Source organism: Engystomops pustulosus, chromosome 4 (genome assembly GCF_040894005.1).
Source record: "Engystomops pustulosus chromosome 4, aEngPut4.maternal, whole genome shotgun sequence".
NCBI classification, from domain to species: domain Eukaryota; kingdom Metazoa; phylum Chordata; class Amphibia; order Anura; family Leptodactylidae; genus Engystomops; species Engystomops pustulosus.
This window is the reverse complement of record NC_092414.1, coordinates 16,655,099-16,672,938: the sequence shown is the minus strand read 5'-3', so window position 1 is coordinate 16,672,938 and position 17,840 is coordinate 16,655,099. Positions and strand designations below refer to the sequence as shown.

General features: G+C 46.0%; 1 protein-coding gene across 2 annotated transcripts in view; it reads left to right on the top strand.

Moving 5' to 3' along the window:
- The window catches only part of ARHGAP8 (Rho GTPase activating protein 8), a 104,675-nt gene that overhangs the window by 61,056 nt on the left and 25,779 nt on the right, over positions 1-17,840 (top strand). Inside the window, exon 1 of one of the 2 annotated variants that reach the window (XM_072145323.1) lies at positions 11,004-11,208. The exons of the other annotated variant lie outside the window; for it this stretch is intronic. The gene's annotated coding sequence lies outside the window, so the exon portion shown is untranslated. Of the gene's footprint in view, positions 1-11,003; positions 11,209-17,840 lie in introns of those variants that run through there. 2 annotated transcript variants of the gene reach the window in all.

Below are 17,840 nucleotides of genomic sequence, written 5' to 3'. Positions count from 1 at the left end.
TGGCCCTCATCATTACAAGGTGCACCAAAAATGTTACTTTGAGAAGGTCAGTGGAGGGATAGTGGTGGGCATTCTCACTCTTTTCTGGCTCCTGGTTTCAGCATTTTTTTAGTACTGATGGGGCCAGAAGTTCTGAAGGGGCAGGAGATCCCTGATTTGGCCAGTGAGTAGCTCCTCAGACCATAGATTCCCACTTCCGTGGGCCATGGAAGGTGACTTACTTTTGGTGTCTCCAGGTCTGAGGAGTCCACACTTGGTTAACATGGGTCTCTTGAATCCCTGGAATTTCCAAGCCAAGGACAGGTACGAAAAACGGAAGCACCTGAGTGATGCAGAAGCCAGGAGCAGGATAAGTAGACCTTCTTTTTAAGGTGTCTCCTTCTGCTTTGGCCAACGTTGGAGAGCTCTTCTCCTCTTCACGTTATGATGATTGGCTAAGAACCCTCAAATCGCGGATTAGAACCCCATGATGGTGATGTTCAAGACCTTCTAGGTGACCACAGTCAGATCATTAGATCATTGAGCATCCAACATTGTGGACCCCCAACTATCTGCGGATTCCACCACCTACTGGTGCGCCGAAATAACAACAGAAAACGGAGATGTCCAGGGTAGTTCCTGTGGTGGGAACTAAATTAAAATATTATAGACTACTCAATTTTTCACTAAAAGGCCCTCATCTAGGGGCATTATGGAATTTTTTTTAGGAATGTCTGCACCTTTAAGGTTTCCATTCTACGTTTTAGATAATTTTTGGTGATGTTTGGTAGAATAGGAGATTACACAGGCCGCGCTCTTCCCGTGAATCGCTTTGTATTCATTACGGACCTGTCTTGCGTTCTTCAGATGTTGTACGAAATAACTAATTCGCATTCCGCGGCAGGGAGACGCGAACGCTCCGACGTTTGAGCTTTGTTTAACGCAAATTAAATGAGGTCTATCTGATCGGTTTATCTCTGCAACACGATTTTCTCACAGCTTGCAAGGAACCGTGTAAGACACAGAGAAGAAATATGTCCATCCAGATCGGCAGCGGTGATCCAGAAGAAGCCCTATGGGGCCCCACTTGAGGATGGAGAAGTTAAGAGGTGGACACGGTACAGCACTTCCCCCTCCCCCTGCTGATGTAATCTCACTGCAGCAGAGGAAGTTTCAGCACACAATGGAAGGGGGAAGTGCTCCTGTACAGTGTAACAGCCTGTGAAGCAGAAACGTCTCCCGGAGACCCTCAGACTCCTTAGCATAATTTTAAAAGTTGATTTTAGAAGGAAGGAGACCATGGATAACAAAAATCAGATTACCACAGGATCTATTAGTAAGTGACCCTGGTTTATCATGATGGATTCGGTTGGTAGATTTCCTTTAATGTCTTACTCTTTGTACAGCATTTTGGAAGCAAGACCTTTGCAGGCTGGCTACTTTAACCTGGAACCGCCCACTTGTCAGAAAAGCCTAATTAGCATATTGGATTCCAAAACTAACATTACCACTGGCATTGGAACAGCTGAGGCTAGAGAATAGGAGCAGTGCAGTGACATCTATTACATGGAGGCAGTGAAGCTGATGAAAGGTTCTCTTCTAACAAGATCACGTGATCCAAAGGGGGCGGGGCTGTGACAACTTCTCGTTTGATTTAATGAACCAGAAGTGAACGGTATATGGGTGAGTGTAGTTTAGATTATTTTTTTTCATTTTTAGAACTGTCCCAGATAGGGTCAAAAGAGGTGGAGCATTCCCAAGTGAACATAGGTATCACCGTAACCCATGTACCAGGGTTGACCACTCATGACCTGGTTTTGGAGATTACCAGAAACCATAGTGTTCCCCTTAATTTGCCACCAAGAGGAAGTCAACAGCAAGTGTTCAATTTACCTGCAGCACCCCCACAGGCCAAGTGAAGTATTACACAGGTCTTGTTGAAATCAGTGAGCAGTTTTGGTAATGGATGGACGTACCAGGTCCTCTAAAAGTAAGAGACCCTCTTTGAATAGATTAGTACATTGAACAGGCTTAGGTGGGTGTGTTTAACAAAATTAGACACCAGTGGATTTTTGGAGATTTAATTGAGGGGGGGGGGGGGTCCTGTCTTAAAAATCCTTGCTGAATGGAGTGGTTATGAAGAGTGTCTCTCGCTCCGGGAGGACCAATTCCTGTGATTTTGAATGGACATTATGTAGTACCCGAGTTCACCAGTGGTGGTGCTGTGGGGAAATTAAACACTTACCTAAAAAATCTTCACTGCCCTAGGCCACCAGGGACCCTTACATTAAAGGAAAACCCAGGTAATCTTATATTTGTTATCCATGGCCTCCTTCCTTCTAAAATCAACTTTGAAAATTATGCTAATTGGTCACCAGGCATACAGAAAGTATCCGCTTCCACTACCTTAGATTACCTAGGATATAGACATTCATTGCCCAGGGGTATAGACAGTAACCCATCCACTATCCTAGACCACCAGGGGTACAGACAGTAACCCCTTCACTATCCTAGACCACCAGGGGTACAGACAGTAACCCTTCCACTTTCCTAGACCACCAGGGGTACAGACAGTAACCCTTCCACTATCCTAGACCACCAGGGGTACACACAGTAACCCCTCCACTATCCTAGACCACCAGGGGTACAGACAGTAACCCCTCCACTATCCTAGACCACCAGGGGTACAGACAGTAACCCCTTCACTATCCTAGGCCAATAGGGGTACAGACAGTAACCCCTCCACTATCCTAGACCACCAGGGGTACAGAAAGTAACCCCTTCACTATCCTAGACCACCAGGGGTACAGACAGTAACCCCTCCACTATCCTAGACCACCAGGGGCACAGACAGTAACCCCTCCACTATCCTAGACCACCAGGGCTACAGACAGTAACCCCTCCACTTTCCTAGACCACCAGGGGTACAGACAGTAACCCCTCCACTATCCTAGACCACCAGGGCTACAGACAGTAACCCCTTCACTATCCTAGACCACCAGGGCTACAGACAGTAACCCCTCCACTTTCCTAGACCACCAGGGGTACAGACAGCAACCCCTCCACTATCCTAGACCACCAGGGCTACAGACAGTAACCCCTCCACTATCCTAGACCACCAGGGTACAGACAGTAACCCCTCCACTATCCTAGACCACCAGGGGTACAGACAGTAACCCCTTCACTATCCTAGACCACCAGGGGTACAGACAGTAACCTCTCCACTATCCTAGACCACCAGGGGTACAGACAGTAACCCCTCCACTATCCTAGACCACCAGGGCTACAGACAGTAACCCCTGCACTATCCTAGACCACCAGGGGTACAGACAGTAACCCCTTCACTATCCTAGACCACCAGGGGTACAGACAGTAACCTCTTCACTATCCTAGACCACCAGGGGTACAGACAGTAACCCCTCCACTATCCTAGACCACCAGGGCTACAGACAGTAACCCCTCCACTATCCTAGACCACCAGGGGTACAGACAGTAACCCCTCCACTATCCTAGACCACCAGGGCTACAGACAGTAACCCCTCCACTATCCTAGACCACCAGGGGTACAGACAGTAACCCCTCCACTATCCTAGACCACCAGGGCTACAGACAGTAACCCCTCCACTATCCTAGACCACCAGGGCTACAGACAGTAACCCCTCCACTATCCTAGACCACCAGAGGTACAGACAGTAACCCCTCCACTATCCTAGACCACCAGGGCTACAGACAGTAACCCCTTCACTATCCTAGACCACCAGGGGTACAGACAGTAACCCCTCCACTATACTAGACCACCAGGGGTACAGACAGTAACCCCTTCACTATCCTAGACCACCAGGGCTACAGACAGTAACCCCTCCACTATCCTAGACCACCAGGGCTACAGACAGTAACCCCTCCACTATCCTAGACCACCAGGGGTACAGACAGTAACCCCTTCACTATCCTAGACCACCAGGGGTACAGACAGTAACCTCTTCACTCTCCTAGACCACCAGGGGTACAGACAGTAACCCCTTCACTATCCTAGACCACCAGGGGTACAGACAGTAACCTCTCTACTATCCTAGACCACCAGGGGTACAGACAGTAACCCCTTCACTATCCTAGACCACCAGGGGTACAGACAGTAACCCCTCCACTATCCTAGACCACCAGGGGTACAGACAGTAACCCCTCCACTATCCTAGACCACCAGGGCTACAGACAGTAACCCCTTCACTATCCTAGACCATCAGGGGTACAGACAGTAACCCCTCCACTATCCTAGACCACCAGGGGTACAGACAGTAACCCCTCCACTATCCTAGACCACCAGGGCTACAGACAGTAACCCCTTCACTATCCTAGACCACCAGGGCTACAGACAGTAACCCCTCCACTATCCTAGACCACCAGGGGTACACACAGTAACCCCTCCACTATCCTAGACCACCAGGGCTACAGACAGTAACCCCTCCACTTTCCTAGACCACCAGGGCTACAGACAGTAACCCCTCCACTATCCTAGACCACCAGGGGTACAGACAGTAACCCCTCCACTATCCTAGACCACCAGGGTTACAGACAGTAACCCCTCCACTATCCTAGACCACCAGGGGTACAGACAGTAACCTCTCTACTATCCTAGACCACCAGGGCTACAGACAGTAACCCCTCCACTATCCTAGACCCCCAGGGCTACAGACAGTAACCCCTTCACTATCCTGGACCACCAGGGGTACAGACAGTAACCCCTCCACTATCCTAGACCACCAGGGGTACAGACAGTAACCCCTCCACTATCCTAGACCACCAGGGTTACAGACAGTAACCCCTCCACTATCCTAGACCACCAGGGCTACAGACAGTAACCCCTCCACTATCCTAGACCACCAGGGCTACAGACAGTACTGACCCAGTTGATGACTTGGTGCTGGATCCCACAGGACTCCTTATGGTGTCTTGTAGAGTCCAGGCGGTGCTGAGTCACATGGGGGTCTCCACAATATTCGGCAAGGTTGTTTTAATGTTATGACTGTGCACTATATATATATAATAGAGGCCACTTCTATAATCAACGGATAATTTTGACAATTGCTATAGATGGGTCTCATTACACTCCCTGCTGTGAGATGAGTCGTGTTTGAGCCTCGCTCTCCTCCCGGTGACGTCACCGCTGCTGGATGGGTGCTGAGGCTTTGATCTCTGAAATTGAGGACGGGGAGCAGGTAGTTTGAGGCACTTTACACTTTAATATATTTAGACTTCAAAGCTCGGCTGGACTCTGTATCCCTGGCGCACAATGGCGCTGCTGTTATTCCTGGTGTCATCACCAAGAATCGCTCATCACAGGCGGATGTCACCCAAAAAAATATCATTTGATCTAAAAGGGGAAGAGTTAATCATAGGGGCGAGGTTTTCTGCGCTTCAAGTCAACATTTCCATTGAAGAACACAATAGATTGTATTGTCCCTACAAAAAAACATCATTTAAAGGGCACTCTTCACACCCCTTTAACTACAGCTCTTGATTGGTGGCGCTCCGCTGATTCTGACGCAGTTGGAATTTTTTCTCTAGCCCACACCGTTCCCGAGAAATCCATAGTGTTAGTTTTGCCAATAAAATTCAGGTGGGCGGATCTAGGCTAGGAAGATAGTCTGGCACCGCCCACCCACACCAGCACATCCGGTAACAAAACTAAATCCATTAATAGCTCCGGAACGGTGGGGGCTAGAGAAAAAATTCCAACTGTGCCGGAATCAGTGAAAATGCACATATTAAAGTATGCAAAGATTTGGAATTTTTCTAGGTTTTCAAATTTGTCCTTTAAGGCATCATTTTTTTTCCTGAGCATCGTTATATGGGTATTGTACAAACAGTGATATTTAGGCAGCATATGATGGTATAGGGTAGTACATAAGAGTTTTATTTAGTAAATATCACATATTCCTTAAAGGGGTTGTCTGGAGGATAAAGTCTGGCTGCTCTATTCCAAACACAGTACTACACCCTACCATGGTTTGTGCCGGTATTGCAGCTGCATAGCGATGAATGAAGCTTAGTTGTAATACCATACACTACCTATGGTCAGGAGAGAAGCTGAAAGAAAGATGCCATGTTTTTCAACCCTTGGACACCCCCTTTAAGAGATCCTCCACCCACAACATTTGATTATTAGGCATACATAGTTCCAGTGTTCTGTCCGCATTGTTTGGCTCCCACTTCTGAATTTTTTCAACATGGCCGCTGAAGTGGTCTCCTCTTAATAGTCTCAATCCTATAGGCATAGTAAATGCTCAGTTATCCTGTAGTGCCCCCGCAGGAGAGGTGAGGTATTACTCCACATCAAAGACATCCGGGTAGTAAGTGTTCAGTTATCCTGCAGTGCCTCCACAGGAGAGGTGAGGTATTACACAAAGAGAACCTGGTAGTAAGTGTTCAGTTACCCTGCAGTGCCCCTGCAGGAGAGGTGAGGTATTACACAAAGAGATCCTGGTAGTAAGTGTTCAGTTACCCTGCAGTGCCCCCGCAGGAGAGGTGAGGTATTACCCCACATCAAAGACATCCTGGTAGTAAGTGCTCAGTTATCCTGCAGTGCCTCCACAGGACAGGTGAGGTATTACACAAAGAGATCCTGGTAGTAAGTGTTCAGTTACCCTGCAGTGCCCCCGCAGGAGAGGTGAGGTATTACCCCACATCAAAGACATCCTGGTAGTAAGTGCTCAGTTATCCTGCAGTGCCTCCACAGGACAGGTGAGGTATTACACAAAGAGATCCTGGTAGTAAGTGTTCAGTTACCCTGCAGTGCCCCCGCAGGAGAGGTGAGGTATTACCCCACATCAAAGACATCCTGGTAGTAAGTGTTCAGTTATCCTGCAGTGCCTCCACAGGAGAGGTGAGGTATTACCCCACATCAAAGACATCCTGGTAGTAAGTGTTCAGTTATCCTGCAGTGCCTCCACAGGAGAGGTGAGGTATTACACAAAGAGATCCTGGTAGTAAGTGCTCAGTTATCCTGCAGTGCCCCCGCAGGAGAGGTGAGGTATTACACAAAGAGATCCTGGTAGTAAGTGCTCAGTTATCCTGCAGTGCCCCCGCAGGAGAGGTGAGTTATTACCCCACATCAAAGACATCCTGGTAGTAAGTGCTCAGTTACCCTGCAGTGCCTCCACAGGAGAGGTGAGGTATTACACAAAGACATCCGGTTAGTAAGTGCTCAGTTATCCTGCAGTGCCCCCACAGGAGAGGTGAGGTATTACACAAAGAGATCCTGGTAGTAAGTGCTCAGTTATCCTGCAGTGCCTCCGCAGGAGAGGTGAGGTATTACACAAAGACATCCTGGTAGTAAGTGCTCAGTTATCCTGCAGTGCCTCCACAGGAGAGGTGAGGTATTACACAAAGACATCCGGTTAGTAAGTGCTCAGTTATCCTGCAGTGCCCCCACAGGAGAGGTGAGGTATTACACAAAGAGATCCTGGTAGTAAGTGCTCAGTTATCCTGCAGTGCCTCCGCAGGAGAGGTGAGGTATTACACAAAGACATCCTGGTAGTAAGTGCTCAGTTATCCTGCAGTGCCTCCGCAGGAGAGGTGAGGTATTACACAAAGACATCCTGGTAGTAAGTGTTCAGTTACCCTGCAGTGCCCCCACAGGAGAGGTGAGGTATTACACAAAGAGATCCTGGTAGTAAGTGCTCAGTTATCCTGCAGTGCCTCCGCAGGAGAGGTGAGGTATTACACAAAGACATCCTGGTAGTAAGTGTTCAGTTACCCTGCAGTGCCCCCACAGGAGAGGTGAGATATTACACAAAGAGATCCTGGTAGTAAGTGCTCAGTTATCCTGCAGTGCCTCCACAGGAGAGGTGAGGTATTACACAAAGACATCCTGGTAGTAAGTGCTCAGTTATCCTGCAGTGCCCCCGCAGGAGAGGTGAGGTATTACACAAAGACATCCTGGTAGTAAGTGCTCAGTTATCCTGCAGTGCCTCCACAGGAGAGGTGAGGTATTACACAAAGACATCCTGGTAGTAAGTGCTCAGTTATCCTGCAGTGCCTCCGCAGGAGAGGTGAGGTATTACACAGCTAAACTCAATGATTTGGTTGTATAAAGCACACCCATAACTCAATATTCCCAAAAATTTTAGTGAATATGATGCAGTCTTGAAAAGGTTAACTCCCCCTCCCCCCCCCCCCCCCCCCCCCCACAGTAGAAGGTTGGGGGATATTTGAGTATGTTGGACTTCTGATTGCACATTCCCTGGGGGATTAGAGAAGTTTATCTTCATTAACATATTAGAAAAGTTTTCTGCCCCATCTCCCTTACCCCAAATATTCCCCCCCAGCCCCTCCCCCAGTGATCAGGTGCTGACAGCCTTATCTCCAGATCACAGGTACATCCCCCTCCTCCCATTGTTATCCAGAAACACAGGGATTAGTAAAGCTGCTCAAAACAGAACTAATGACTGCGAACTAAATTCCGGGATGACAGTGTAGACTGACACAATGCAAGTCAAGAATTGATTTTAGATTTTGAATTTCTTAAAGGGGTTGTCCATTCTTGACGCTGCCTGATAAGAGCATATGGACATCATATTGGGTGTCACTACTTAAAGGGGTTGTCCATTCTTGACACTGCCTGATAAGAGCATATGGACATCACATTGGTTGTCGCTACTTAAAGGGGTTGTCCATTCTTGACACTGCCTGATAAGAGTATACGGACATTATATTGGTTGTCACTACTTAAAGGGGTTGTCCATTCTTGACGCTGCCTGATAAGAGCATATGGACATCATATTGGTTGCCACTACTTAAAGGGGTTGTCCATTCTTGACACTGCCTGATAAGAGCATATGGACATCATATTGGTTGCCACTACTTAAAGGGGTTGTCCATTCTGGACAGTGTCTGATAAGAGCATACGGACATCATATTGGGTGTCACTACTTAAAGGGGTTGTCCATTCTTGACAGTGTCTGATAAGAGCATACGGACATCATATTGGTTGCAACTACTTAAAGGGGTTGTCCATTCTTGACACTGCCTGATAAGAGCATACGGACATCATATTGGTTGTCACTATTTAAAGGGGTTGTCCATTCTTGACGCTGCCTGATAAGAGCATATGGACATCATATTGGTTGTCACTACTTAAAGGGGTTGTCCATTCTTGACGCTGCCTGATAAGAGCATATGGACATCATATTGGTTGCCACTACTTAAAGGGGTTGTCCATTCTTGACACTGCCTGATAAGAGCATATGGACATCATATTGGTTGCCACTACTTAAAGGGGTTGTCCATTCTTGACACTGCCTGATAAGAGTATACGGACATTATATTGGTTGTCACTATTTAAAGGGGTTGTCCATTCTTGACGCTGCCTGATAAGAGCAGATGGACATCATATTGGTTGTCACTATTTAAAGGGGTTGTCCATTCTTGACGCTGCCTGATAAGAGCATATGGACATCATATTGGTTGCAACTACTTAAAGGGGTTGTCCATTCTTGACACTGCCTGATAAGAGCATACGGACATCACATTGGTTGTCGCTACTTAAAGGGGTTGTCCATTCTTGACACTGCCTGATAAGAGCATACGGACATCATATTGGTTGTCACTATTTAAAGGGGTTGTCCATTCTTGACGCTGCCTGATAAGAGCATACGGACATCATATTGGTTGCCACTACTTAAAGGGGTTGTCCATTCTTGACACTGCCTGATAAGAGCATACGGACATCATATTGGTTGTCGCTACTTAAAGGGGTTGTCCATTTGATAAGAGCATACGGACATCATATTGGTTGTCACTGCTTAAAGGGGTTGTCCATTCTTGAAACTGCCTGATAAGAGCATACGGACATCACATTGGTTGTCGCTACTTAAAGGGGTTGTCCATTCTTGACACTGCCTGATAAGAGTATACGGACATTATATTGGTTGTCACTATTTAAAGGGGTTGTCCATTCTTGACGCTGCCTGATAAGAGCAGATGGACATCATATTGGTTGTCACTATTTAAAGGGGTTGTCCATTCTTGACGCTGCCTGATAAGAGCATATGGACATCATATTGGTTGCAACTACTTAAAGGGGTTGTCCATTCTTGACACTGCCTGATAAGAGCAAATGGACATCATATTGGTTGTCACTATTTAAAGGGGTTGTCCATTCTTGACGCTGCCTGATAAGAGCATACGGACATCATATTGGTTGCCACTACTTAAAGGGCTTGTCCATTCTTGACAGTGTCTGATAAGAGCATACGGACATCATATTGGTTGCCATTACTTAAAGGGGTTGTCCATTCTGGACAGTGTCTGATAAGAGCATACGGACATCATATTGGGTGTCACTACTTAAAGGGGTTGTCCATTCTTGACAGTGTCTGATAAGAGCATACGGACATCATATTGGTTGCCACTACTTAAAGGGGTTGTCCATTCTTGGCACTGCCTGATAAGAGCATACGGACATCATATTGGGTGTCACTACTTAAAGGGGTTGTCCATTCTTGACAGTGTCTGATAAGAGCATACGGACATCATATTGGTTGCCACTACTTAAAGGGGTTGTCCATTGTTGGCACTGCCTGATAAGAGCAGACGAACATCATATTGGGTGTCACTACTCTGGCCCATCCAGAGTCAACAGGTTAACATTGTGATCCAAAATAAAAGGGGTTGTCTATAAGGGCGCATTTACACGTTGCGTTTACACGTTGCGTTTACAAACACATTAAACTAAATGAATACGCAATCAAAATGCAACATGTGAACGCGCCCTAATGAAAAATCTACATAAAAAAAAATTCAGGCTGCGTTCACACATTCAGTTTTTTCAGATGCAGTTTTTGAAGCCATAAGCAGGCGTGGCTCATCCTGCATGTGTGAACGCAGTCTTACGGAGCGTGTATCTACACTATCAGGGTATGTTCACACACAGCAGATTCAGTCCTGTGCCATATGGAGAGCCCCTTGAAGCGAGGCGCAGCAGGCGGCCATGTTTGTGTGTGTATATTCAGCAGAGGCGGTCGGCTCAGGAGTTTCTGCACAGTGTGTCAGTGAAGGAGAGCGGGAGGGGAGGAATGTGGAGGAGTGGGTGGCTTTTATTTTCACCTTGGAATTAAAGTGTTCCCGCCTTCACTATCCTCACATGTGTCCAGGACAAAGGAGACCTCAGCACCTACTCCGAAATCACAGTCACCCCGGGGTGACCCCCTCCAGGACCGGGGGACACAGAAGGTACGAACCAGGAAGTAGGGCGGAGGTGCTGTGTACGGAAGCAGCAAAGGTCAACCTGTTTACATTCTGAACCCATATCAGTGTTATACTTCTCACAGCTGAGGCTTTGCTACAGTGGTATCCAGTCTGAGCAATTAATAGATTTCCCCTGCGCTGATACATTCTAGCAAACTAAGCGTGTGTGTTGCATCTTCCTGTGGATTAGTTGGAACAGATCCACAGCTGTCTCGTAGTTTTGCTACAGTTGTATCTAGTCTGAACAATTAATAGATTTCCCCTGCGCTGATACATTGTAACAAACTAAGCATGTGTGTCGCATATTCTTGTGTGTCAAAGAGGATGAGTTGGAACAGTTCCACAGCTGTCTCGAATGCTGAGGCTTTGCTACAGTGGTATCCAATCTGAGCAATGAATAGATTTCCCCTGCGCTGATACATTGTAGCAAACTATCAGGACAGCATAGATTTGCACTGCTCTTGTGTGTAGCAGCTGACAGAATAGATGTTATGGTAACAGAACTGCAGCTGTCTCATAGCTGAGGCTTTGCTACTGTTGTATCCCATCTAAGCAATCACCTGTGCTGATACATTGTAACAAACTAAGCATGTGTGTCGCATCTTCCTGTGTGTCAAAGAGGATTAGTTGGAACAGATCAACAGCTGTCTCGTACTTTTGCTACAGTTGTATCTAGTCTGAACAATTAATAGATTTCCCCTGCGCTGATACATTGTAGCAAACTATCAGGACAGCATAGATTTGCACTGCTCTTGTGTGTAGCAGCTGACAGAATAGATGTAATGGTAACAGAACTGCAGCTGTCTCATAGCTGAGGCTTTGCTACTGTTGTATCCTATCTAAGTAATCGCCTGCCATGATACATTGTAACAAACTAAGCATGTGTGTCGCATCTTCCTGTGTGTCAAAAAGGATTAGTTGGAATAGATCCACAGCTGTCTCGTAGCTGAGGCTTTGCTACAGTTGCTTCTGGTATAATCAAACAGTCAATCGACTAATAGATTTCATCTGCGCTGATACATTGTAACAAACAAACCATCTGTTTGTGTTTCAAAGATGATTAGTTAGAGCAGATGTTATTGTAACAGAACCTCTGCTGTCTCTGATAGCTGAGGCTTTGCTGCAGTTGTATCATGTCTTGATCATCTTCACTGATACATTGTAGCAAACTATCAGGTCAGGCCAGATTGTGCCACTGTTGTGTCTAGCCTACAGAATGGGTGTAATAGTAACAGACCTGCAGCTGTGGCATAGCTGATGGTTTTAATCTGTCTAAACAATCACCCAAGACTAATCGATTTCACTTGCACTGATACATTGTAACAAACTAATAGTTTTTGTGTCACAGATACAGGATTAGCTACAACCGATGTTATTGTAACAGACACTCAGCTGTCACTCATTCCTGAGGCTTTGCTACAGTTGTATCCTATATGGACCAGTCACCTGCACTGATACATTGTAGCAAACTATTAGGACAGGGGAGATTTGTGCTGCTGGTGTGTCCATTGTACAGAATGGATGTAATAGTAACAGACCTGCAGCTGTGGCATAGCTGATAAATTGCCAAAGTTTTAACCTGTCTTAGAAATTACCCCAGACCGATTGATTTAACTTGCACTGATACATTGTAACAAACTGACAGTTTTTGTGTTCGAGATACTTGTTTATCAAAGAGGATTATCTAGAACAGATGTTATTGTAACAGACACTCAGCTGTCACTCATTGCTGAGGCTTTGCTACAGTTGTATCCTGTCTAGGCCAGTCATCTGCACTGATACATTGTAGCAAACTATCGGGACAGAACAGCCTTGTGCTTCTGTTGTGTTTAGCTCTCAGAATGGATGTAATTATTAGACCTGCAGCTGTCTCATAGCTGAGGCTTTGCTACAGTTGTATCCAGTCTATCCCCTGGAGTTAAGGAAACTGAACAGATATTTACCCTGCACTGATACATTGTGACAAACTATCAGGGTGCGTTCCCACTTACTGCTTGGCCCGATTGGCTGTTAAGAATGGATGCAATTGCAACAAACCTTCTGCTGTGTACAAGCTGAGGGTTTGCTACAGTAGTATCCAATCTCAGCTATCCTCTGAGTTAAAGAAATTGTCATTTTTCGCCTGCACTGATACATTGTAACAAGCGATAGGTTTGTGTCGGAGATGAGTGTAGCTCAGGGAAGACTGTTTAAAGTGGATGCAATTGTAGCAAACCCTCAGATGTCTTGTCGCTACAGTTTTTCTATAGTTGTATCCGCTCAGTTAAAGGGAATGATAAAGTACTAAACTATCAGGGCAGGGCAGATGTATGTAGCTCAGGGACGCGTAGATGCAATTGTAACGGACCCTCAGCTGTCTCTCAAAGCTGAGTATTTGCTACAGTTGTATCCAGTTTGAGTTAAAGAACTCAATGCATTGTAGATGTGTGTAACTCAAGAAAACCTGTTGAGAATAGATGCAATTGTAACAAACCCTCTGCTGTCTTATAGCTGAGGTTTTGCTACAGTTAGAGAAATCAATGCATTATATGGAAGAATCAGAACAGGAGAGGTTTGTGCTGCAGATGTGTTTAGCTCAAGAAAACCTGTTAAGAATAGATGCAATTGTAACAAACCCTCTGCTGTCTCATAGCTGAGGCTTTGCTACAGTTGCATCCAGCCCATTATCGAGTGAAAGAGACTGAAACATTGTATCAAGCTATCAGAGCAAGGAAGTGATTTGTATTGTTGCTGTTGTGTGTGGGATTGTACAGTATGGATATAATTGTAACAGACCCTCAGCTGTGAGTAGGACTGGGTCTGTACACCCATCACATTGCTAAATCTGTATCTGAAGGGCTGAAGATCCTGACTTGTTTATTACAATTCTATCATTTGATATTGTAAAGTTTAGTACGTTTTCATTTTTACAAATGAGCAAGATCTCCGCTTGCTGTCAGTGAATGTCAAATTTCTATGTACATACAAAAGCTGCAAGTCGGAGCTCTCTCTTTCTTGCATGATCAGGATCCTCGTTTGCAGTCAGTGAATACGACCCTTGCTATTCCCCTTCGTAATGTTTCTCAGACATTGTTTTACCTGCACTGATACATTGTAACAAACACTCAGAACGGCAGACAGATTTGTGCTGCTGTGATGTATTAGGTTATTCTGAAAATTGTAGCACATCAGAAAAGTTTGTACCCTTTCTTTCATATCAAGGATTCCCTATTCAATGACAGCAAGCAGAGATCTGAAACACTTTTAGAACTAGGTACCCATAATTAAAGGAATTGTCTAGGGTTACAAAAATATAGTTGCTATCAATAATAGCACCAACGTGTGTTCATAGGTTGGAGTTGCATCCTCATTCTTTTTACCCCCCTCCAGTGATCAAACACTTAAAGGGGTTTATAGGACATGGACACTTGGGACAACCCCTTTAATTGATCTGCCGGATCCTTTGGATTTTAGTGTAGATATGCTGTAATACCTGACACAACCTGTAGGCGGCGCTGTAAATAAGTAGTTTTTCAAACTTTAGACAACTGCTTTAAGCTTAAAGGGGCGGTCCTATGCCCCTAAATATATCACCCTATATGTGTCTGTAGCATAATCCAAAAGGGGGACACTGCACCCTCATACATGAGACCCCCTCACCCAGAGATCTGACGCTTAAAGGGATACTCCAGACTATATTAAAGGGCTTATTAGGACCCCCCACCACTTCTCAGGTGCAAGGGCGTCCATTCCCTCTAATGGATGGATCAGCAGTGGTCATATGTGTAGCATAATCCGAGGGGAGAGCACAGCGCCCTCGTTCTAGACACATCCTTAATGGCAATCTATCCTGAATTAAAGGGGTTGTCCCTGGTTTACATGTCCTGAAAACCCCTTTAAAATCCATCCTGATAAACCAGGTACATTATACATCATAGATCCAGGCTCCGTGACTGTGGTAATCTTCTTATATTTGTTATCCATGGCCTCCTTCCTTCTAAAATCAACTTTTAAAATTATGCTAATGGTGGGTTTTACCAAAGCCCCTCCATGCAGTAGCTTCACAGGTTGTTGTGCTGTACAGGAGCACTCCCCACCCTGTGTGAAATTACAGCAGGTTAATGGAGAGGAGAAGTGTTTTGGGAGCAGGGGTTGAGGGGGAAACATTGTAACAGCCCGTGAAGCTTCAGCACAGAGGGGCTCTGGTAACACACAACTTTTAAAAGTTGATTTTAGAAGGAAGGAGGCCATGGATAACAAATATAAGAAGAAACCACAGTCGCTGTGCCTGGATCTAAGAGTAAATTCCCCTGGTTTCTCCATGCTTGATTTTTAAAGGGGCTTTCAGGACATATAAACTAGGGACAACCCCTTTAATTCATCATCTATCTTTAGGTTTTTGAATCGAGATCGAGACTGATGATCCGATTATGTGGGATAAAACTGAGCTGCAATACTAGGTTTGGCCACTATACCGTGCATGGCGCTGTTCCAAATCCGCATTGTAGAACCATAAAACTTTTTGATTTAACAAATGATCACTGACTTCATGGACATCAGCAGAGTCGCACAGGATAAAGTTGCATGCGGGTCACATGACAGGGACAATGGCGTCCTGTGTCCTGACTCCATATCCCCGAGCCCCGGAAGTGATTACGGCTCCGTGTGCCCTAATAAGGTCAGAACCGGAAAATCCTGTAAATCTGGAACAGACGGATATAACGCTTTCCTGTCCCAACCTGTGCAACTCCTCCGCGTTTCACAATTGCTGCGCCCTCAGGCGACTTTGACAGCGTTCAGACCCCCATCCATTATCACTGACTATGAAGTCATCCATCACTGACTGCAGAATATCCACTACACTTGTATCATCCAAATTGGTTATGAGTGACGCCCCTTTAAATCATAAGCTCCGCCCTATGATTGCAATGTTCATCCTGATCCTCCTTGTTCATAATTACATGAACTGAACCTACCTAGGGATAGTAGCGGCCAATCCTGGCTATTTGTGACCATTGTGCGCCGGCCTGTAGGGGGCAATAAAAGGTCAATGGTGTTTATTTAAATTTTCCCCATTTTTTGGGAAAATTTCTTAAAGGGGTTTTCCAGGTTAAAAAATTTCGATGACAATTTTTAAGGATGGGCCCTCAAAATCAGTTCGCTGGAAACGGAAGCAGCTATTGGACGATAAAACATTAAGCAGACAGCGCCATTTTCTGTGTAGTGGTGTAATGGAGTCACTGCATCGGTTTCTAGTCATAGCTGCAGTGACCTGGTCTGACCACTGCACAGAGAACGGCGCTGTCCGTTTCCCCATTTATCCTATACTAAAGATATCTAATCAATCAATTACACCCCATCTGATCCCTTTAAGACCCAATATAAACTAGACATTTAAAGGGACGTATCCGTTTTTCTTACAAGTTGAATTTCCACTTGTCCCTTTTTAAAGATTCCGGACTTGACCACATTGATGATGTCATCCAATCACAGGCTTCGGTGTGATGTCATCGCTGCAGGGCGGTTGTTGGACACTAGAGGGAGCGGTGGAGCCTGAGTGATGCAGCAGAGGGGGATTTATTAGGGATTGGGAGGGGGCGGGGCTTAAAGGGGGTTTCCTTTCAGGGCACATTAAAATTTAAAGGGATGGGCTAATTTCTATGCCCATTTTTAAAGGGAATGGACCGATCAATGTGCAATTATTTTGTTCTACCCTCTGAATAACAATCTACTAATACCACTGTGAGCCCCCGGGGGGCGCTCCTCTGGCGATGGCATGTAATACCCCGCGATCAGTCCCAGGCGAGTAATTAGAAGCTGCGGCGGCGATACAAGAGGCCTTTGTCCAGGAACGTGTCAGGTTAATTTAATTAAAAATCGGAACGCCGGGAACGCAATCTCTCGCCTGGTGGAAGGTTCAAAGCGTTTAATCCCCAGAGCCGGAATTTTCTATTTAGAGTTGTTAATTTGGACGCGGGCGCACCCGCCGCTCATTAACGCTTCGTACGCTCCACGAGTCTAACAGGAAATAGATTAGCCGCTCCGCTTTTTTTGCATAATTTTTCAATCATTATTCGCAGACAATGTAAATAGCGGAGATAAGCGGCGGCGCGGCGAGGTGGAGAGGTCAGGGGAGGGGTCAGACACTGGGAATTGTCGCCCTTTGTAGGGTCAGCGAAGGAATGGGATGAGTTGCAGTTACATGTCGCGGCCACTATGAGAGAGGGGCGCTGTTCTACTGGTTCGCTGCTGGTACTGGTAGAATTGCAACCAGTGCTGGTGATAGGGGGTCCACTCCACCACGGGACCACCCACCTGAGAGGAGATTTACATGTAGTATTTAGAACCAAGACCACCTTATATATACACCCCACCACCCATCTATACACACCCCAGAGCAAGACCACCGTATATACACCCCCCCATCTATACACACCCCAGAGCAAGACCACCGTATATACACCCCCCCATCTATACACACCCCAGAGCAAGACCACCGTATATACACCCCCCCCATCTATACACACCCCAGAGCAAGACCACCGTATATACACCCACACACCCATCTATACACACCCCAGAGCAAGACCACCGTATATACACCCACACACCCATCTATACACACCCCAGAGCAAGAC